This window comes from Delphinus delphis, chromosome 10 (genome assembly GCF_949987515.2).
Source record: "Delphinus delphis chromosome 10, mDelDel1.2, whole genome shotgun sequence".
NCBI lineage: Eukaryota > Metazoa > Chordata > Mammalia > Artiodactyla > Delphinidae > Delphinus > Delphinus delphis.
The window spans coordinates 77,898,561-77,922,616 of NC_082692.2; the positions used below are offsets into that span (position 1 = coordinate 77,898,561).

Below are 24,056 nucleotides of genomic sequence, written 5' to 3' on the forward strand. Positions count from 1 at the left end.
TTTTACATGTGTGGACTCGGCCCACCCTCAAAACAACTTTGTGAAGAAGGAATTATTACTATTACCATTGAATATTGCTCAGGATCACACAGCAAGTGGGCAGAGCTGGAAATGGAGCCCAAGCTACTCAGCCCCAAGGCTGGAACCCTCACTCCCAAGTCCATGGTGCCTCCAAGTGCCACAGGTCAATTTCAGCATTTGTGATACAGGGACGATGCTGACCATTCTTCAGAGTAGTGGTTGGGTTAAACAAGACTGGTTTTGTCAATCGTTGAATACTAGGGTCCCCGACCATAAAGGGAATCCTTCTGGGAGAATCCATAGGCGTGGGAGAAATCAGGTTGGCCACAGAAAGTCACACACCACCGACCACAGCAAGCCAACCCACTGTCTATATCAACAATGCTTTTTATCTGTTATCTTTTTTTCATCTCGCCACCTTCTGTTTTCTGCACTACTCCCAAGTGACTATTCAAATAGATGAAACTGATAGCATTTCATTTCCTTGTGGTCTTCATTCCTGGCTACCGTGATCCTTCTTAGTGAACAAATGACTTGGCTTTTCTGAAACTGTCTGGGTTGATATGTTTCGTTTCAATTGCAATATGTTCTTTCAAAGGTGAATGATCAGAAACCATTGTCGGAAAGTCAAGAATGCACTCAGAGTCCAAGAGCCAATACAGTTTTGTTTGTTGCTTTAATTACTGTGTAGATGTGCTTAGGTTGGTTGGATTGCTGTTCTTGTTGAAGAGAATTGAAGGCACATAGCTAACCCTTCAGTAAATGTTTTTGAGCCCTACTTTTGTGTGTAATGCAGGGCTAGCACTAAGCAAAGAGAAAGGGACTTCCAGAGAGCTCAGACCTGGACCTAGTCTTTCGAGTGGGGCAGGGGGTAGGGGGTACATAACAGGCTGGAGAGATAAATAAGACAAAGAGAGCTACTGTCCATTAGAAGGGTAAAGGAATAGGCTGTGGTGCTTTACAGAGGAGAGAGATTGCATCCATCTGGAATGATCACGGAAGGCTTCCTGAAGGTGGTGGCAACTGAATAGAACTTTGAAGGACATAGAGAATCTAGACTAGGATATGGTAAACCAGAAAGGGTGAAGGACATTCCAGCTATGCAGAATGTATCTGGAGAGTAGCATATGATAAAGAGACTTTATGCAGGAGGTTAATTTTTATAAAGAAAAAAGACCTCATTTGCTGGGGTAATAAATAGGGAATGAATCAAATTAACATCTCTGACTTCATTTCTTACCATTCTCCCCTGTTCCACAATTCCTCCAATACAATACTGCCTCAGGGCCTTTGCACTTGCTGTTCCCTCTGATCCGAACACTTTTCACAGATCTTTGCAGTCACTGACTATAACAAAATACATGTTTGTTTCAAAGCACTTTACATACAGTCTTGTTTAATATTCTATGCCTGGCACAGGGAGTCTCACATCTAGTGTGTTCCTATTCCCTGCCCACCCATGTATCTATATCACTTCAAAATACTAGTTTTTATGCAAGCCTAGAAAATTGAAATTCTTGATTTCTCCTTCTGTGAAAATGGAGGTGAAAATGCTTACTTCCCTTGAAGCAGTGGTTCTCAACCTGAAGCACATTAGAATCACCCGTGGACCTTTTGAAACCACAGATGCCCAGGTCTTACACCAGACCAGTTAAGCCCGAACCTCTGCAGCTGAGACCCAGGCAGTATCGGTATCTTGACAAAACTCTCCACATGGTTTTGGTGGACAGCCCTCACTGAGAACCTCTGCTTTAGAAGGAGAAGTCAAGGGCAGTGGCCTTTCCTGATGATACTTCTCTTCCCTGCGCGCTCTGGCAGGGTGGGGTCAGTAGCAGGATCCATAGCAGAGAGACACAGTCCGGAAGGCAGAAGCAGTACACGTTTCCTTCCTTCCACCGAGGATAAAGGTGTGTCTCCTGTGCTCCTGGCACTGTCCAAAAGGGACGAAGAGTGTAGGGAACCAGAGAGAAGGCAATGAACCCTTTGGGTCCCCGGAAATGCTCCCATCTCTTGGAGACAAGACTGCTGACTGCAGGGTTTGGTCATGAACCAAGAACGATGTTCCAGTTAGGAGGCCGAAGGAGACTTCCCTGAGATCTTCACTGAACGAAAGGCGTTATTTCCCAGAGTGCAGTGGCATGTTCTAGAATCTCCGTCCCTTTATGAATCAGTCATTGCCTTAGTCCGTGAGGCTTGACATGCTGTTGTTCTTGCTTCTGTCTCTGACCTCATTTCCTGGTGCTCTTCCCTCCCTCAGTACCCTGCAGCCGCACTCCCCTCCTCCAGGACTTGAGATAAAATCCGCCTCCACAGAGGCCTTGAGATACCACCAAGAGCGATTCCCTTCTCGGGACCATGATGTCTGCTCTTCCCTGGGCTCTTTAAGCCTCTGCTTCCATATAGTTGCCTGATTTGCTCTTCCCGGTCTCTGCTCAAATATCACCTCCTCAGAGAGGCCCTTCCTGACCTCTTTATCTAAATAGTGCCCTACTTCCTCTCCATCTCTTTGCTCTGCTTCACTTGCCTTATAGCTTTTATTGTGGTATATTTCCTGTTGGGTGGTTCATTTTCCATTTTCCCTGATAGAGTGTAAGCCCAAAGAGCTGGGACTTGTTCACTGCTGTATCCCAGCTCCTAGCACAGTGCCCAGTACAGAGTGAATGCACAATAAATGTTTGTCATATGAATGAATTCAATAAGGTTTTATTCTGATTGTATTCATACGTATATTTATTTTCTATTAAAGGCAAGTGATACTAGACTTTTAATTCGAGGTAAATGGTCTACTTTTTTTTTTTTTTTTTTTTTTTTTTTTTTTTGCGGTATGCGGGCCTCTCACTGTTGCGGCCTCTCCCGCTGCGGAGAACAGGCTCCGGACACGCAGGCTCAGCGGCCATGGCTCACGGGCCCAGCCGCTCCGCGGCATGCGGGATCTTCCCAGACCGGGGCACGAACCCATGTCCCCTGCATCGGCAGGCGGACTCCCAACCACTGCGCCACCAGGGAAGCCCTGGTCTACTTTTTAAATGAGTTAGTGTCAGGAAAAGAGGAATCAATTTAAAGAAAGATATTAAGTAAGTGGAGGCATAAGTGATCCACAGATGTGATATGACTCACGAGAGTGATGCGAATGACCGGCATTTGGGAAACACTGGTCTAGAAGCAGATCGGCAAACAAAGAAAGAAGCACAAGCCTAGAAGTAAGGGGAATATCATCTAGTCATCCAAATCAGGATGCTGAGTGATAAACTTGGCCTACCTGCAACTGCAGTCTCTTACAGTGTTGAGGTCCAATTCATCTGGCATTTGCTGAACATCAGCTATGAGCTCAGTGTGACTGGGGGGTAAGTGAGATATAGCATCCAATCCCATTTTCAAAGGTGAACCTCGGAGATAGCCATGGGCCCTATGACAGTAGAAATCAAAATGTGATCAATGCTATAGGAAAGGTCCAAAGAGACCACAGAAGGGTAGCATTTGTTTCTCTGGAGGTAATCAGGAAACCCTTCTCTGAAGAGGAGAAATTTGCATGGGACCTTGAAGAACGGGTAAGATTTCAATAGGCAGAAATGGGGGCCAAACCAAGGCATTCTGGACAGAGGGAACACCGGGCAGAATAACAGCAAATAATATATGGAAATGAGCTCACAGGGCACAGTGAAAAAAAATATCTATGGGGGCTGCTTGGAGAGGCCTGACCAGGCGGGGCTTGGGTCAGCAGTGCTGGCCGGGGTTTGCTGTTGAGGCCGGGTCTCCGCCACTGGGCCCGGGAAGATGGTGCTGGGTGGTTGCCCGGTGAGTGAGTTACTTCTCTGCGGCCAGGAGGCTTTGCTGATGGGGAATCTCCTTCTGCTGCATTGTGTCTCTCGGAGCCACTGGCACAACACTACCGCCGAGCCCGAGCCCACATCCGCTGGCGCTACCCACCCGGAGGGCGCCACCTGCTCTGTGAGCTGGGGCTATGGCGACCCCACTCTCCAGTCATCCCTTGCTCTTACCTACCCGATGAATTTATAGTGTGAAGACCCAGCGGACCATGTTGGAAATGCAACGGCTTCCCAGGAACTTGGTTATGGCTGTCTCAAGTTCGGTGGCCAGGCCTACAGTGGTGTGGAGCACACCTCCGTCCAGTGCCGCGCCCTGGACGGAATCGAATGTGCCAGTCCTAGGACCTTCCTACGAGAGAATAAACCTTGTATAAAGTGTACTGGACAGTACTTCCTAAGCACTTTGCTCTACTCCTTCTTCCTGGGGTGTTTTGGAGTAGATCGTTTCTGTCTGGGACACGCTGACACAGCAGTAGGGAAGCTCTTGACACTTGCACTTGGGATTTGGTAGTTTGTTGACCTTATTTTGCTTATTACTGGAGGGCTGACGCCAAGTGACAGCAGCAATTAGTGCACAGTTTACTAAAAAGAGTTGCTGCCGTGACCCAGAGAGGCAAGTCTCCTGAATTCACCTCTACAGGCTCAGAACTCTTCCTTGTTATCAGACCTGACCATTACCTCCCTCTTTGGAGGGAATGACTTTGGCGGGGGAGGTTTCTTTGGACTGTGGATTTTCAACCCAAACTTTACTTTGCAGACTAGAAATGACAAGCAAACAGTATTGTGGGTATCAAGTTTGTACCTTTCCTCATGTACAAAAAATATAAAGGATAGTGATTAACTTATAAGCTGCAGAAGGGTTTCCATAGTCTTTATTTCTGTGCACTGCTGTATAATCAATCCTTTGGAGCAAGTGGACCCAACAGGATAAGTAAAGTGAATATTTTTAGCCTTGTGCCTTTTGTGACTGAGTCCTCATGAGGTGAAGATCGGAAGCTGAACCAATGAAAATCTTCAGCAGAAGTAGAAACGGCGATGGATTTTAATACACAATGAAATTCTGACTTTCTGAATTTAAATTGCAGAATAAATGTTGCCAACCTGGAATGCTCGTTTGGGTGTTTTCAGTAGGTAGAGTGAAACTCAAAATTATATTCGTTCTGCTTAAAGCTAAGCATTTGAACTGAGCCTGTTAATAAACCCTATTGTTTCATCATTATTATGTCCGAGAGGGAATATATCCAGTACAGTAATTTCCTCTTTCCAATTATGTTTTGGGTAGCTGAACATGGCTGAGTTCAGCTATCCTCTTGGCAGACTTTTCCTACCAAAAAAGTAGTATTTACCAGTTTAGAGAGTCCATGCTGTAGACTGGTAAAAAAGAAAACAAGATTTCATACCAGTAACTATAAATCTGTTCTTCATGATTGGGTAAGAAAATATGAGGGGCCTCGTGCCCTTGGAAAGAAAAGCAGACTCTTCCTTAAAGGATATTACTACTTACTGCTGGGTAAAGTTAGGATGTGATTCGGAGGGCAAAGAGAAACTGAACACATTCTGTCAAAATAAGCATGGTACCAGAATCTCTCAGTGTGGGTTACAGCAGTCAGTCATAGGGAAAGAGACAGCCAAGGTTTTGAGTTCCCAAATCACTGGGAATAAAAGAAAATGTTCTGAATTATAAGTGTTTTTTTTTTTTTAAGAAGATGTTGGGGGTAGGAGTTTATTAATTTATTTATTTATTTTTGCTGTGTTGAGTCTTTGTTTCTGTGCGAGGGCTTTCTCTAGTTGTGGCAAACGGGGGCCACTCTTCATCGCAGTGCGCGGGCCTCTCACTATCGCGTCCTCTCTTGTTGCGGAGCACAGACTCCAGACGTACAGGCTCAGTAGTTGTGGCTCACGGGCCTAGTTGCTCCGCGGCATGTGAGATCCTCCCAGAACATGGCTCGAACCCGTGTCCCCTGCATTAGCAGGCAGATTCTCAACCACTGTGCCACCAGGGAAGACCCACTATAAGTGGTTTTTAAAACTTAGTTCCCATCCCTTGCAATCTGAGTTGAAAAGAACTGTTAAATATAAGGTAAAAATGGGGTTTGGAAGGTAAATCAAACTAAGAGCATGCTATTTGGGCAACTTATAAATTCTAGAAACAATCAAAGTAGAACTGCTCAAAGTTTAGTCTCATAATAATTGACATAAAGACCAAGAATCCCATTTAAAATCACCCTGCATATGCTCTGTCATTATGAAGCAGTTTTCCTAAGAGTTTCAGCTTTATTAACCCTGATTAATATGACCACTGTTCTTATGGTATTAAATGGTGGCAATTATGTAAAAGTTAAAAAAGATTTTTCTGTTTTGTCCTGAAAGTTCTGTACCACATTGACCTTAACCTTCTTTATAACAGTAATAATTGATGGATTCTTACTTATAATCTCTATATTCTAAGGCAGTATATTTTAAATTGTTGTGGATCATGAAGAAACTGGACCTTCTCCCCAGAAAAATGAACAGAAACATGAAATTTTGTATAGAACTTAAGAGGGTTCAAGGATGCCCCTTTTTAAAAAGAAAAAGAAAAAAAAACTTGTAAGAAAAATCTGGAAAACAAACTAAAATTGAAATCTTACCCCAAATAAGATACTACTTTAAAACCACAAATCCTGCTTCATCTCACAAGTTAAAAAAAAAAAAAAAAATCTCCTTAAGGATAGTCACAAACCCCATAAAAAGCTATTTTCTTTTAAAAATAAAAAATAAAAAATCATTAATTGTTAATGTTTCCAGGAGAAAGAGCTTGGGTAAAGAGGTAAAAGTCTGTAAGTTATTAAATTTTCTATTTTATAGAAGAAGCCCTTCTCACAGAAAAGGTGATGGGGATCAGAGTTGTTTCCACTGCTAGGCAACAGCCTGAGAATCTTTATATTCCTCTGTGATGATCCGCATTTTTCAGTTTCAGTGTGGCTTCTAGGTGATGCCCATCCTCTGTAGTCACAAACCCTGGCCAGATGTGATACAACCTGAAAAACTATTTGAATAAAGGAATATTTTTTTAAATGGGAAAAAAAATATCTATGGACTTCAGTGGAAAACCCATGTAGCACTTGCAATCTGCCTGCTTTCGTGTCTCTTTGTATAACTGATGGCAGATGCATCACCCAAAAGGCATTTCAGGCGATTGTGTCCATGTCCTCACAGAGAGGAGCTTCAGGAAGACATCTCTACTTCTAAATAACAACCTCAAATCCACTCTTTATTTCTGAAAAGAAAATACCTGGGAAACCCCATCCTGTCATTTCCATTGTTATTGCACAGGCAGTGATCAACCACTGCCCTAGATTTGCATTAAAGGGATGCCTGTCCTTGATAAAAAAAAAAACTCCAGAGAATGGGGGCATTACTTGCCAGAACCCTGAGAAGCTCTGTGGACCAGGAGCTGCTCTTCATCAGTGCCAGGAATACAGATAAATCTACCCTTGGAACTACCCGGAGTCCACCCCGAGCAAAAAGCCTCTTAATGAAGCCCTTCCTCTCAAGAGGAAAAGAATCCTTGAAAAGAGATGTCCTCTGGTAGCCAAATGCATAAGGCTTCCTGCTCCCTCTCCCCAGCAACCCCCTGATGGGTAATTAATGTCTTTTGCATGGCTTTATCCTGCTCCTTTGCCATACCACGCCCCCCATGTGTCAAGCCCATGACCTTGGTGATCATTTTTAAAAGTTAGTATGATTTAATCTGGCACTTTATCTTCCCATTATGCTTCAGAGTTAGCATCCTACTTAATTTTATCCAAGGCCTTTGTCTTGAGTTACAGCATGGAACAGAAGATTCTAGGGAGGACGTTATATTAAATAATGCATAGAGAAATGAACTGTTCTTCCTAGTGGTTCAGGAGCTCATGCTGGTTCCTAGCTCTTCCCACATGCTAATACCTCATTTTGAGAAAACTTCCACTTCGAAGAATACTACAGGAGAGAAATCTCTCTTTCTCTCTCTGTCTCTGTCTTTCTCTCTGTGTGTGTCTGTTTCTCTCTCAATTAAAAAGCAACCCATGAATTGAACCTCTCTGTTAATCTCCCTTTGTCATTAACATTTCATTTTAAACCAACGTGCCCTTCACAGAATGTTAATGGCTGTTACACAACCTGAATTTGGAGTCAAATAAACTTTACGGAAAACTGAGTTAAACCAAGCTAAGTAGGTATATTTACCGAGGTCATAGAATGAAGCCTTTAATAGGTGGCTGTACACTGTTAATCTTCAAGAAGGCTGTGTAATTTGCAGCATTTCCCAAAGTGAGTGTTTCCATGGAACCCTTTTTTGATGGAGTATCTGGAGAGACATGGGTTCATCAGCTAAGTGTTAAACTAGCAAAAAGAGGCCTATGTCGGCAACAGATGCTCAGATTTCCCCCTGAGATTCCAACTCCCTGCACAGCTACGATTGTTGCCTGAAAAACCACTAGGTAGGCCAAGTCGTGGGAATTGTGTTGAACTGGGAAGAGAGGTGGGAATATTCCCTGCAGTTTCCAATCTAGCTTCCCTCCAATCTTCTCATCTGTGTAATGGGGTAATAAATACGTACCTTGAATTGCTAATAGACTTGTCTAATTTGGAATAATATCAGTAAAAACACTCAGCTAAGTAGCAGATGCAAAGGATACATTGAGTAAATAGTCGCTGGTATGCCAAGGTCCTCTAGGGGCTGCTTCTCAAATTTTACTATCTATGCAATCTCACAGGAGCTTGTTACAATGCACATCCTGATTTGGGTCTGGGATGGGGACCGAGATTCTCTGAACTTATTCTCCTAGTTTAAGGACTGTACTTTGAGAAGCAAGCATCTCAGAGATACAAAAGGAAGTGAACAGTCTCAACTTTTTAAAGAGTTATAATATATGGAGGGAACCTAGACATGCAGTCAGCTAGCTGAATGGCCAGCAGAGTGCTGGTACAAACAGTCCACTTTGGAGGGCAGTGTTACTCTTGCTCACTCAGGATTGATGGGGGAGTTTTCCCTTTGAACTGCCTTTGAATGATGAGTAGACTTTGAGCAGACCCGGCGTCCTGGGTTCTGGCTGTGCCAGGAAGGCAGCACACTCCCAGAAGTGGGAAAGCATATGGGAAACTTAGGAGATGCTCAGGGGGCGTAGAACAAAAGACACGGTTTGGAGGAGGAGGTATGTATAAAGTGGACCACTGACCTGGATGTCTGAGTCTCAGGTATCAAGAAAATACAATCTAGGAGAGTTTTAAGCAAATGTATGAGTTTCCCAGAGCTTCCATAACAAAGTACCACAAACTGCATGGCTTAAAACAACAGATATTTATTATCTCATAGTTCTGAAGTCTAGAAGTCTGAGACCAAAGTGTCAACAGGGCCAGGCTCCCTCTGAAACCTGCAGGGGAACCATTCCTGGCCTCTTCCTGGATCCTGGAGGTTTGCTGGCAGTCCTTGGCATTTCCTGGCTTAGTCGTCACATGGCGTTCTCCCTGTGTCTCTGTCTTCACGAGGCCATCTTCTTGTAAGGGTACGAATCATATTGGATCAGGGGCCCATCCTACTCCAGCATGGCATCATTTTAATTAATTACATCTGTAGTGACCCTATTTCCAAATAAGGTCACAGTCTGAGGTACTGGGAATTAAGAATTCAGCATATCTTTTATGGAGGACTCAATTCAACGCATAACAGCAAATATGTATGCCCCCTTTGGGCCCCAGAAATCTCCTCTGCCCTATAGGATAAACTTCAGAAATGACTTTTTCCCACTGGGAAAAAATGAAGGACCATAGCGCTGAAGACCTCTGCCTTCTCTATCTACACCCCTTCCCAAGTATGAAAGATCGTCAGGACATCCCATTGGTCACTGAACTAAGCTGGAAATTCAGGACACTGAGGCTGGGGAAATCAGGGTAGCATTAGAATTCCCACTGAAGCCTTCTTTCCTCTTTTATGCCGACTTCCATAGGAATGTTATGTCGTTCCCAAGGAGCTTCTGGGAGTGTGAGACCCAGAAGCACCATCCCTAATGTGTTCACACAGCAGAGTTCAATAAAATAATGACGTACAAAGTCTTTCTTCCTAAACTCGGTAAGAAGCAGTGGCCTTCCATTTTTTCCCTTTGCTCTTGTCCAATAGAAGACTAATGTAAACACTGTCCACAATGTGAATTTTGTAGGTAGGTGAAAGACGGCACTGGGCTACTTATTTTATCAAATTTAATTGGAAAATTAAATTTAAAATTTATTTATTTAATTAAAATAAATTTTAATTAAATTTAAAAATTAAATCTTGGAAAAATGGGAACTTTTTTTTTTTTTTTTTGGTATGTGGGCCTCTCACTGTTGTGGCCTCTCCCGTTGCGGAGCACAGGCTCCAGACGCACAGGCTCAGCGGCCATGGCTCACGGGCCCAGCTGCTCCACGGCATGTGGGATCTTCCTGGATCGGCGCACGAACCCGCGTCCCCTGCATCGGCAGGCGGACTCTCAACCGCTGCGCCACCAGGGAAGCCCAAAATAGGAACTTTTTTAAAGAAGAAGTGGCTTTCTGTCTTTCAGTTATATACTCTCTGGCTAGATAGACGAATTCGTTGTCACCTAGGTACACAACAGCCAAATAACACTGCCTCCTAATGTCTTCAAGGTTAGCAGCATGAAAGGAGCATTTCACGCAAAACCCCTGCCAGTGTGACCAGGAACAGTAATAAATTTTTCAAGCCCGTTCTGTCAGACCAATTGTCCATCCCAGATTTATTCAGAGCATCCTTTCTCTGTTAAAATGGAGAAGAACGTTGGCCATATTATGTGGGCAGAAGAAAGGAAGATGTGGAAATAAAAGGATGTGAAAGGAATATCTGTTTTCAAGGCAGCTGAAAACGAGTTGCAGGCTTGGTGTAGCCGCTGTTCCCATTTGAAGAAAAGAAGCCCACGTGGCTACTTTGAGGTGGTAGTTAATTTTAAACCATATTTAAAGACTGCTGAGAAACACATTGGCCCCAACTCAGACCACGGTCAGTTGTCTCTTGGTCCCACTGACTAGAATGATGCAAACACCAGGTCCCAGACATATTAGGCAGAGACCAGCAAGGTTTGACACCCTTATGTTCTCAGTCCTGTCCTAAGCAATTTAGTACATTGGCCAAGAAGGCATAAACCTTGGAAACTGTAATATGGCATGCTAAGAGAAAATAAATGATCTTCTGCAGGCCAGGCTTAATTTTGCAAACTCCATTTCCTGGAGGTAATTGGCCACTGGACACTTACAGGAGGATTAGTCGGCTGGAGGTTTCACCTCCTCCCCTGAAATCTTCCCCAGTCCTTCCAGCCTGAATTAATATTCCCTCCTTTGGGCTCTTTTAGCACTTGATCTGTACGTCAGTTGTAGCTCTTATCACAGTCTCTGTTGGCATTACCACTTTTTCTGTGTGTCTTATCTCCCCTACTAGACTCTAGGCTCTCTAAGGGACAAGACTCAGTCCTAGTCATTTTTGTATTTCTAGCATCTAGGACAGGGCAAGTATGCCCTCATTAGATATTTATTGAAAAACTGAAGGATGGAGGGGAAAGAAGGGTTTTGTGGGTTTCTCCATCATTATCAAACATCACTTTTGTCCTATCACACATGGTTTCAATCAAATACTTTGGAGGAGAGTTCTGGAACTCTTAAGAGATTCTGAAACTTAAAAGGAATAGGAGACTTTCAAGGGAGTTTACAGATGGTTTTTTGGGGAGCTTAAATGAGTTAACAAGCAAATGCATACAGAAAACTTGCTAAAAGTAGCCCTACTTCTTTTGGATGGTCTGGAAATGGGCAGAGATGGAGGCAGACTTTGTATCCCTCAGAGTTTGGGAGGTTGCAAGTAACAGAAATGGCCTTTGAGTAACAAGTGAAGTGATTTCTTGGAAGGATTTAGGGAAGTTCACATAATGAAAGGGAATGCTGAGGAACTGGGCTGCAAAAAATACAGGAAACGAGGCAGCTCAGGACATATATATGGTTGAAACTAAGGAATGGCTTCATTTCATAGTCAAATCTGTGCATTGCTACAGGAATGATTCAACTCAGCCCCTCATCCCCTTCTTACGCAATGCCACTCAAGGTCCAGAATCCAAAAACATAATCTAGTTGTCTAAGCTGGGCCACACACCCACCCCTCTTGGCTCAGGAATGTTCCTTTTGTAGAACAGATGCCATCCCCCAAGAGATGCGATTCTCCAAAAGAAATCAAGGTGCTATTAATAAGAGAAAGGAGAATGAGTGCTTGGTAACCAAAGCACAGCTAATGTCCACTACCGTTTACCTTGGAAAATATACAAGTCAGAAAACTATTTAAAGGAATGAAACTCCCTTATAGCTGATGGGAAAGATGAGATACTAGCAAACTTTTATTTTTTAAGTAGATTAGACTTGAAATTCAAGTGTGGTACATTTGGACAAGTGCTTTCAAATAGTTTATTCATCATTTGTGTTGCCCACATATTTCAGGATTTTTTTACCTGTTAAATTGCTTAGAAAACCATCTTTTTTATAGAAAGATAAAAGGACCAATCTTGGAAGAAGTCATCAAATAAAGACTAAATCAGAAGTTAGAGTTGGTGGAAACATTAAGGTAACTGAATGTCTGTCAACACTTTCTACTTTCTCATGTGGGTATGGGACCAAGTTACAGCTAGGCGGAAAGATGAAGAAACTGAGCTTATTTAGTGAAATAGAACTCTAGGAATTGCATTATTGTCCATTTCTGGTTTCTTTAATTAACACATGAAAATTACATTTTTTCAACAGATAATCATTGTGCATCTCCTACTAATACTCTAATAGTAAAAGCTAATAGTCTAAGCCTTTTAAGTGCTTCTGTGTATCAGACACTCTACTAAGATCTTTATATGCATTTCTCATTTAATATTTATAAGAACTCAATGAGAGGAGGTACTCTCAGTATTAGGAAAATAGGGGTCAGAGGAATTACGTAACTTACCCAAGGTTGCACAGCTAAGTGGCAGAAAGTAAAATAATAAAATAAAATACAGAAAATACTGATGTGGAAAATGAATACACTACACATACATTAATACATACCATTACAAACATGGTTATTAACTTTAGAAATTATTTTCTGAAGCATTTAGATGAAATATACTTGCAAAGAGCAGGTTCTCAATAAGTGCATATTAAAGGCAGGAATTTAAAATGTGATTCAAAAATGTGACTTCCAGGAAATTCTTGTGGGTAGGGAAAAAGATCCATCAGCATAAAAGAGCTTTTTATAGAGAACATGATGACCTGTAATTCTTTCTACTTTCTCTGAAAATGGTTTTCAGTTGTTATATTATGACTAAATTGAGATTAAAAACACTAATTGATTAATTTTTCCACCCTTGGCTCTGTTTGCCTCTTGAATAGTTTATTAAAGGTAGAGGTGTAATGTAGTTCTCTGACATTTTTTTTTTAATCAGAGTAATCAAGAAAATGTGGTATTGGCATAAGAATAGACATACAGAAAAATGGCGTAGAATTGAGTCCAGAAATAAACCTTTACTTTTACAGTCAATTGATTTTTCAACAAGGATTCCAGACTTGTTAATGGAGAAAGAATAGTCTTTTCAACAAATGGTATAGGCACGACTGAATACTGACATGCAAGAGAATGAAGTTGGACCCCCTACGTCGCACCATATCAAAATGGATCATAGATGTTATAAAAGCTAAAAACTATAAAACTCTTAGAAGAAAACATAGGAGTAAATCTATATGATCTCGGGTTAGGCAGTGATTTTTTAGGTACGGCACCTAAAGCATAAGCAACAAAAGAAATAACAAATCAATTGGATTACATCAGATTAAAGAAAGAAAACAACTCTGTGCTTCAAAGGACACTTCAAGAAAGTGAAAAGACAACCCACAGAATGGGAGAAAAATCTTGCAGGTCATAAACTGAAAAAGGGACTTGAATCCAGAATATATAAATAACTCTAACAATTTGGCAATAAACAGGCAATTCAGTTTTTAAATGGGCAAGGATTTGAATAAACATTTATCCAGAGAAGACATACAGATATCCAATAAGCACATGAAAGTATGCTCAACATCACTAGTCATTAGGGAAATGCAAATCAAACCCCACTAAAATGTCTAAAATTAAAAAGACAGATAATAACAAGTATTGACAACGATGAGGAAAAATAGGATGTTCCTACATTGCTAGTGGGATAGTAAATGGTACAGCCACCTTGGAAAATGGTTTGACAGTTTCTCAGTATTAGGAAAATATGAGTCAGAGAAATTATGTAACTTGCCCAAGGTTGTTAAATCATATGATTTTACATAAACATACTCATATGTTTAACTTACATGTTAAACATATGAGTATGTTTATGTAAAATCATATGATCCAACAATTCCACTCCTCAGTGTATACCTAAGAGAAGTGAAAGCATACATCCAAACAAAAATCTGTACAAGGATGTTCCTAGCAGCATTATTTTTAACAGTCCAAAAGTGGAAACAACCCAAATGTCTATCAGCTAATGAATGGATAAGCAAGATGTGGTATATCCATACAATGGAATATTATTCAGCAATATAAAAGGAATGTTCAACAACACGGATGAACTTTGAAAACATTATGCTAAGTGGGACTTCCCTGGCAGTGCAGTGATCAAGACTCTGTGCTTCCACTGCAGGGGGCACAGGTTCGATCCCTAGTCGGGAAAGTAAGGTCCTGCATGCAGCGTGGCACAGCCAAAAAAATATATATATATGCTAAGTAAAAAACCCAGTCACAAAATGCTACATATTGTATGATGCTATTTATATGAAATATCTAGAATATGCAAATTTATGGAAACAGAGTATATTAGTAGTTTCCAGGGGTAAGGAATGGGAGAATGGAGTATGACTACTAATAGATAGGAGACTTCTTTGGGGGTGATGAAAACGTTCCAAAATTAGACAGCGGTGTAAGTTGCTCTGTGACTGTACTAAACTCTATAAATATACAAAAAACACTGAATTGCACACTTGAAACAGGTGAATTTTGTGGTATTATATTATGGTTAATTATATTTCAATAAAGCTGTTGCTTAACCCTAAAAATCATGGTCAGTCATCATCCCTGTGTGATGGTAAGTTTGTGGAGTGACTTGTAGTTCCCGAGACTTGCTATTTTCATACATTTCTATACCTATCCACTCACTTTACCATTCGTCTACAAACTTCTTCTCACTTTCCTTTCCCCATTCTAACCCCTTTCCTGCCGTGTAAGTGTTCTATTTCTCTTTCATGAGTTGGCTTAGATTTCATCTCTACTAGAAAATCTCCCTGAATCCCTAGTTCAACCTTGAGCTGCTTTTATCTGAAGGTTCCAGTGAACGTTATACACGTCTTCTTTCCAGCAAAGATCATATTCCATGGTAATTATCTGTTTAAGTGTCTGTGTTCCCACTAGTGTATAAGCTCCTTGAGGCATTGTCTTTGTGTTTTGAGGTATGGTACGATGTCTGGCACATAATGGGTACTTAGAAATGTTTACTGATTGAATAAATGAATAAATGCTTAAAGATAGAAAATTTAATGTTTCCGCGTTGATGGATTCTATGATATCAGGATATTGTCTGATCTCAGAAAGTGTCTTGGACTTAAACCTTAAATACTTTTGTGTGATAAATTCAGATTACCTGTGGAAATCAACGCTACAGTAAATAAATATTGGCCTTCTAAATGTGAGACGCTAACTCAGTCCTTACATGTCTCAGGATAAGCTGAGCTCCCTAGGATGAACAAGTAATTTTTTCTACTTCATGGAATAGTCTTGTACAATTAACCAGCTATGTTGTAGGATCCTAAAACATTTCACTGGAGAATTTAGTCTTGGTTGTCAATAAGCCCAAGATATTTTAAGCTTTGAATCTTAAGTCTCTTGTGGTGGGAAATAGAGCCTCTGGTGAATAAATTTTATCCAGATTACTGTCCTTCTAAAACAATATCTCGATGCTCTGCTACTTAAGCACATTGTGGGTTGAAACATCTGAACAAAGTTATCACATAGACAAATAGATTAAGAATATACAATGGGGCTTCCCTGGTGGCGTAGTGGTTGAGAGTCCGCCTGCCGATGCAGGGGACACGGGTTTGTGCCCCGCTCCGGGAAGATCCCACATGCCGCGGAGCCGCTGGGCCTATGAGCCATGGCCGCTGAGCCTGCGCGTCCGGAGCCTGTGCTCCGCAGCGGGAGAGGCTACATTGGTGAGAGGCCCGCGTCCGCAAAAAAAAAAAAAAAAAAAAAAAGAATACACAATGAATTTTGATCAATAAGACTTTTGGACTCCAATCCCAATATATAAGCAGCTGGTGGCGTCTGAGAGATGAGAAGTCACCATCCATGAGCAAAACAGACCCTCAAAAAATTGCCTTCATGGAGTTTACATTATAGAAGTGGAAGAAATGTAAGGGGAAATAATTTCAGGCAGAGAGAATAATTAAGGTAAAGGTGATAGATGTTTGGTAAACTGAAGGAGAACAGGGTGGCTGGGACATAATGAACATTAGAAAGCAGTGTGATCATTAATATTATTCCCTGTGGCAGACAGACTTATTGGTCACAATTCTTTATCCGCTTCCCCAAACTAGTTTTTGCAAAGCCACCTTTTGTCACCATGGTCACATAGAGACAGATTATATTTCCCTACCCGTTGATGTTGAGTTTGGCAGGTGACTTGCTTTGGCCAATGGAAGGTGAGCAGAATGGTATGTCATTTTCCAGATGAGACCTTAACAGGCATGGCGTATTGCTGCTTACCTTCCTGTGCCTCTTCCATCAGCAAGAAAAGACCTCCAGGTGGTTGTGCCCCCCTTCATCCTGAGCACCAGAATTAACATGAATACACCAAGCAGAGCTACTCCAGCCAACCTAGGGACACAAAGGCAGGAGGTTGTTATAAGCCTCTGAGTTTGGGCATGATTTATTATGCAGACTTACCATGGCAATAGTTTACCCATACAGTCTTCAATACTAATGTTACACACTATTAGTATACCTTTCTTTCTATTTTTCACTTTTTTAAACATTATTTATTGTTTATATAAACTACAGTTACCAAAACATTTCTGAAAATGGCAGGTCATCTGTAAGCCATAAATGAAACAAACATGAGCCTAACTACCTTACTGGAAAGAATGAACCTCACCTGACCAGACTCCTAATTTATTCCAGCCATTGTTTAGTAGAAGGAAACAAAGGCCTTTTCTCTTTTCCCCATTTCTGTTTCCACCTCTACACCAGGACATCTATTCTTCAGTTCCATAGTTTGAAGGTTTTCCATTACTTAAAAAAATATACAACTCTGTAGCTTGTAGTGTATGTTTTGACATCGTTGTATGTTAGTACTAGTCACTCAATAGATGGGCGATTCCTCAACAAACTAAAATCCACCGAACAAAGTGTGAAGTTATTTTTATAAATATACGCTGTTTATGGCTCATTTTCAGAATTTACAGTTCCTAGGTGAAATTTTCCAAAAAGGGGTCAAGCTTTCATAACTTTGTATTCCAAACTTGAACCTAACAGGAATACAAAGAGAAAATTAAGCTCATCAGCTGTGATGAGAACTATCATAGGACTTCCTTGTCTTGAATCTAAATACTAAAAATTTTCTCAAAATATATCAGTCACTCAGCAAGTAGTTCTTGGGTGTAGGTCCGCAAAACATGTCAAGCCATACAGAGGCAAGGGGTTCGGGATGGGGAAAATGGGTGAAGTCAGTCAAAAGGTGCAAACTTCCAACTATAAGATGAATAAGTATTACCTGGGGGTATAATGTACAGCATGCTGACTGTAGTTAACAATACCGTATTCTGTATTTGAACGTTGCTAAGATCATAAAAGTTTTCATCACAAGAAAAAAAATTGTGACTATATGTGGTCATGGATGTTAACTAAACTTATTATGGTAATAATTTCGCAATATATACATAAATCATTATGTTGTATACCTAAAAATAATACAAGGTTGTATGTCAATTACATCTCAATTAAAAGAAAAAGGGTGAGATCCCTGCCTTACGTAAATGTACCCTGAGAAATGACTCTAACAGTTGAAACTGCTGGGAGGTGTCTTAATTCGGGTACCCCACAAGGCAGACCTTGTGACAAAGACTTGGGAACAGGGAGCTCCTATGTGAGGTGATCCCAAGAGGCACAAGCAAAAAAGTGAAGAAAGTGAGACAGAGAAGGGAGAAAAGCCAAAAGAATTTGCATTAGTGAGCAGGTTACCACCATGGGCAACTGGGACCCAATCCTGCTGGCATCCTCTGAGAAACTGTGTGGAACACACCCAAGACTCCTAAGACCAGGGGCCAGGGAGGCTGGGACTTTTATCCCCAAGTGTTTACAGGCTGCATTCAAGAGAGTTAACCCCGCACACACTTCCAACTGCCCTTCCCTGCAGCAGAACAGGCTTCCTCGGGCCAAGGGAGGCCCTCAGACAGAGAAGAGAGCGTAAGATGGGAGCTTTATCAACATCTCCAGCAGCTGCCTGCACTCAGGTAGGCAAGGAAATACAGTACAAGGCATCACCTGTGTCCGCGACATGGCACACAGCTATTCGTTCCATCAGATATAATGATAGTATTTAGTGAGCACTTACTCTGTACCAGGCACAGTGCTAATAAGCTTTTTATGTATATCATGTCATTTAATCCTTGCAGCAACCCTAAGAAGTAGATACTGGGATTAGCATCCTCTGCAGACAAAGAAATTGAGAAATTTGCTAAGGCGACAAAGCAAGTAAATGGTGGAGGTTTGAACGTGGGTAGTCAGACTCCAGGGGTCTAAACAACACTTTACTCATGAAGGGCTAAGTGCAGAAAACAGAAGCACGGGTAACGCAAAGATGGGGAAAGTAGTGAGGCATGTAATCCTCAGAAAAGGCTTCATTGTGGAAATGTACTTGAGTAGTACTTTAAGTGGGAAAGTGCAGAAAAAGAAACGAGCCTGTGCATGATAAGGACGGGGGAAGAGGAAGACGGAAGGGAGCCGTAACATAAGGAGCATGAATTCAGCAAAATATCCTCATTGGAGAGTACACAGAGCTGGTCCTTGTTATGGAGTAAGGCACATATAATATTGCATGTAATTCTATGTTTATTATCATCTAAATCTTCATCTCATAATCTGAGATAAAGGTGTATGCCCTCTAGGTGAGACATGCACAGTCAGCTGGATAAAGGATGTCTAGGTAGTGTCATCTACAGTTCCAATACAACAGCCCTTTATTCAGTATTTGCCAAGGACAGGGAGCTAATACATACTCTATGCGCTCGTTGGCTGATGACAATAAAAACGATTGCTTAGGGTGATGACGTGCACATGATAGGTACTCAGTATCAGGCCGTGCATGCCCATATAACCTGAATATCAAAAACGCGCATAAGAAAAATGAAAAATTTGGGGAAAGTAAAAAATCTTCATTTAGAGCAGCGCTTCTCAAACGTTAAGTCCCAAGACCCCTCTACATTCTTAAAAATGATTGAAGACCACAAAGAACTGTTCACTTGTGTAGAATATGTCTATGAATATTTAGAAGATCACCGTATTAGAAATCAAAGCTAAGAAATGTATAAAATATAAAAATATGCAAATACACGTTTTTATTAGCCATCAGAACAATGGCTACGTCCCACAACAGTTTTCCTTCTGGAAAACTCCACCATATACCTGCAAGAGAATGAGATTGAAAATGACAAATAGTATCTTAGTATTATTGTGAAAATAGTTTTGATTTCATGACCCCCCTGGAAGGGTTTCAGATATCCTCAGGGGTCTTTGAACCACAGTTTGAAGAGTTCTGATCTACAATTTTCAGAAACAGTAAGTATTTCCAGGGAGCTAAATAAAAATATTGAACATGAAATTACTTGCAAGACTTATGTGCAGCATATATTCACATGGTTTAGACCTTGATTTCTAACTATCAGGGGAAGAAGTTGGATTTAGCTTCTGTTCTCTTCCATTTAAGCATTCTATGACTCAAGAAGAAAAAACATAGGAGAAGCATTTTTGGTTTTGTTTTGTTTGAAATCTTTCCAATGACTAAATACTGTTTTCCTTTTGAAGACTTTTTGGACCCTTCAATGAATAGCTTGGTATCACTGGCCTCATTGAAAAATTCAAAGTCTTTCTGGTAGAATCCTTGCTAGACATTGTATACAATGGTCTTTCATGGAAGATTGCTCCAAATTGGGGTGAGTTATTTGGAGACAGAAGTTCAGGAGGCTGGCTTGGATAAGCAGGATGGAATTAAGCAGGACATAGAACAGGACTGCCTGGGACCACAAACATGTATGTAGACTAGGATGGGCGAAGGGAGGAAGCCACCTCATGCCTTCCCCTGGGCAGTGTGAAGGACAAAGTCTCATTCTTGATGTTAGCTTCAAAGGCACCAAGTCAGTCCCTAAGAGTTCTTTTCCAGGGATGGTGTGGGGTGGCCCTGAGGGTCTCTGTTCATTCCCACCAGAACCAAATATGCAAGAAAGCCATTTCCCTTGAGCCAATTCCCCAAATAATCATTTTGCTGAAAGATAGATTTTTCCCTCCTAAAATATTTCCAATGTATTAGCTGCACTGGACCAAGCCCTGTACCACACTGCAACACACACACACACACACACACACACACACACACACACACACACACACACACACACACACACACACACACACACACACACACACACACACACACACACCCTACATCTTTACCAGCCTTCCAGTTGAGGAGCATCTTTAACCTCAAACATGGCGGCAAAACGGCTGTGGTAAAAGTCTCCTTGACAGTTTCAGGTTAATTGATTCTTTGGCAGATTGGTTTTTCAGCCAATTAATTTTTTTTGAATTTTATTTTATTTATTTTTTTATACAGCAGGTTCTTACTAGTCATCCATTTTATACACATCAGTGTATACATGTCAATCCCAATCGCCCAAATCATCACACCGCCACCACCACAGCCAATTGATTTTTAACAAGCTAGTTTCTCGTTCATCAACCATCCTGAAAATTTTACCCAGCTCCTCCCCACTACAGGTGAGTAGGGAACTGGCTCAGATGAACCCCTGGGAATAGCTGAGGAGACATCCTGTCTGCTGGAAAGCATAACGTATGCCTGGGAGAGGCAAGGTGAAGAACGCTCCATTGTGCAAGAAGAGTCTCTCTGGACAGACCAGTTGTATTAGGCTAGAACGGGTGGGGATGGAAGCCAGCTCATTCCTTTTAAGACTATGCTCGGCCTCAGTCTCCTCATCTGTAGAACAGGGATAATAATGATTATACCTCTCAGGTCCCTGGTAAAGGAAATACGGTATGTAAAGCACAGAGTGCAGTGGCTGGCACAAAGGCAGGGATCTATACCTGCTAGCTGTTATTGTTACTATTATCACCATTAATGATAGAAGTGACTATGGCAATCCTGTTTCCATTTTCTAAAAGAAAACAGTACCTCAAAGTACACACTTTCTCACCTCTAGGCCTCGAGCCCGCCCTTCCCCAGCTCTCTAGCCACTATACCCTCTTCACCCTCCAGGCTTCACTTAAACATCACCTCCCCCAGGAAGCCTTCTCTGGTTGCCTAGATTAGCTTAGGGCCCCTATAAACCCCTGGACTTAAACCCCTCATCTCCATTTATTGAAATGGATTGTTCAGTTGTCTGCCTCTTCTTAGAACAAAGACTGAGAGCAGAGACCATCTCCATACTGTTTGCTCTGATATCCGTAATCTCTGGCACAGTGTTTCCATGTAGGATTTGGCTGGATGAATAAATGAATGAGTGGGGGATAGGCTGGAAGTGTGTGATCCTGCAGCCTGGTCCTGACAGACTGGGACAAAGGCAGCACCCAGCTGCACAGGTGTGGCTCAGACATTCAGGGTCGATGGGGAATGCCTGAGAAGGCCTGGATGGTCGGGCTCTTTGTTGGGCTTCTCCAGCAGGCCCCCAGGCCCCCGAGGTTGCCTTCCATTTGGGGCTTCTAGTCCTCTGGCTCTTCGAGCCTCCAGGTGTGGCCTCTCTGGGCCACCAGAGAGTTTCTTCCTCACAGGAATTTCACCGTAGTGGAAGGTCCCCCGATCTAGGAGCAGAGAGCTTGCGTTGTGATTCTTGCTGTATGTGACTTTGATCCAGCGCCTGCACCTCTCTGAGTCTTGGTTTCCTCTGACACAACAGGTGAGGCATCTCTTCCTACTCTTCTGCAAGGTAAAAGCAGGGTCAGCTTCCAGACAAATATCTCTTCTTAGGAATTTAATGAGATCTATCCCTTCTCTTTCTACTCTTTCTTCTTCCCTGCATCCCTTCCCTGCATCCCTCCTTTCTTCTTAATTTAACAAATACATATGGGGTCTTTACTGGGAACCAGATTTGCCCTGGTGCTCAGTCACAGAGAGGTAGCAAAAATAAACTGGATCCCTGCTTTCATGCTACTTAGAGCGCCTAGCGGGAGAGACAGGCAAAACACAGTTTCACAAATAAGAAGGGAAATTTCACACAGACAGTAGAGCAAACAACAAGATAAATTAAGCAATGAAATGGGGTAATGTGAAAGATAATGACTAGGGGTGGGACATGCACTTTGGATGGTCACGGGAGGCCTCTCAGAGGTGGTGACATTTGCACTGAAACCCGAATGAAGAGATGAAGCTGACTGTGGACAACATAGAGGCCAGCTCAGAGGCCCCGGTGGGTGAGGGTAGTTGTGTTCAGGAAGAGAAAGTGGCAAGTGGGCCCGATGACAGCAAAGAAGTGGGCAAGACCCAGATGATGTCGGTCCTTGTAGGCCACGATGAGGGCTTTGGATATGGCCCTGAGTGGGAGGGGAAGCTTGAGGGAGAGCTTTTTGCAGGGGAGTGACACGCTCCTATTTATGTTTCTAAGAGATTTCTGGTTGCTGTGCAGAAAATGAATTCTTACCTGTCATGTTCCAGATGCAACTTGAAAAAAGTATGATTCATCCCCTGACACTGGCAAAGCATCGGAAACATGGGTGACGTTGTATCTGCTAACAACTGAAGAGCACTTTTTCCATGCTGAGCTGATAAATACATTGAACAAACTGTGTTTAGTTAACTAAGATGAACAGTGTTTCCTTGTGCCTCAGGCTTTTTTTTTTCCAAAAAGCATTTGTGTACTTGTGGTAATATTCAATATTAACAACCGAAGAATTGGAGGTTTACAATTCCATAGCCGCTTGACAGGGCAATAGCTTTTCAGTGGTTTAAAGGAGATTGCATTTTGTTCTATGTGTATAAACGATTTCTTCTTATTTTATTATAATCTGGCAGATATATTGAATTTCCTACCCAGCAAGGGTTGTTAGTTTCCCTATCCTGAACATTCAATGAGGTCATTATTATGTGAAGAATGAAATGACAGCAGGCAGCAGCAGAAAATGACCAAATAAGTGCTTTGATAGGGTGACTTTTTGACAGAGCAATATAGTAATAGAACACGTCATATTTCTAGGTCTCGGAATTCTGCTTTTTGAAAGCATTTGGATTTTTAAAATCAACTTTAGTAATTAGACTTAACACCTTGAATTTTGAGCATTGGAAACTGTTTGCAGTTCACCTAGTAGTAGTAGCTGTAATTGCCCATTGCATGCAAGCACTACAATAAATGCAATGTATTATATTATCTCCTAATGTGAGTGGGCCCCATCCAATCAGTTGAAGGTCTGCTGAGCAAAACTTGAGGTTTCTTGTGAAAAGAGGAATTGTGTCTTCGGACTGCAACGCAGAAATTCTAGTTGTCCAGGCTTTTGGACTCTCGTCGGTAGCATCAACTCTTACCTGATCGCCAGCCTGCTGGCTTGCCCTGTGCATTTCAGACTTGCCAGCCCCCATAGTCATGTGAGTAATTCCTTAAATCCCTTAAAATATCTATCCTATTAGTCCCTGGAGAACCCGGACTAATATACTCCTTTCCCCAGCAGCTCTGCTTCTAGAAATTTATCCAAAGAAAGCAATCATACAGATATCCAAAAATATACGTTCAAGGCATTGTTTTAATGGTTACAAATGAGAAACAATCAAAATTTCCACCACTGGGGGATCATTAAGAAAACCGTTGTGCAACGTGTGCTAATACAGAACATTCTACACAATATAATTTATATATCCTGTAGGTATATTATGACTGTTAAGAATAAGCTAAACCTTCCTT

General features: G+C 41.7%; 1 protein-coding gene and 1 pseudogene across 2 annotated transcripts in view; both read left to right on the forward strand.

The window, feature by feature from the left end:
* Positions 1 to 24,056, forward strand: part of SYNPR (synaptoporin) — a 291,056-nt gene that overhangs the window by 214,313 nt on the left and 52,687 nt on the right. The window lies entirely within an intron of this gene.
* Positions 3,796 to 4,434, forward strand: LOC132431721 (TM2 domain-containing protein 2 pseudogene; annotated as a pseudogene).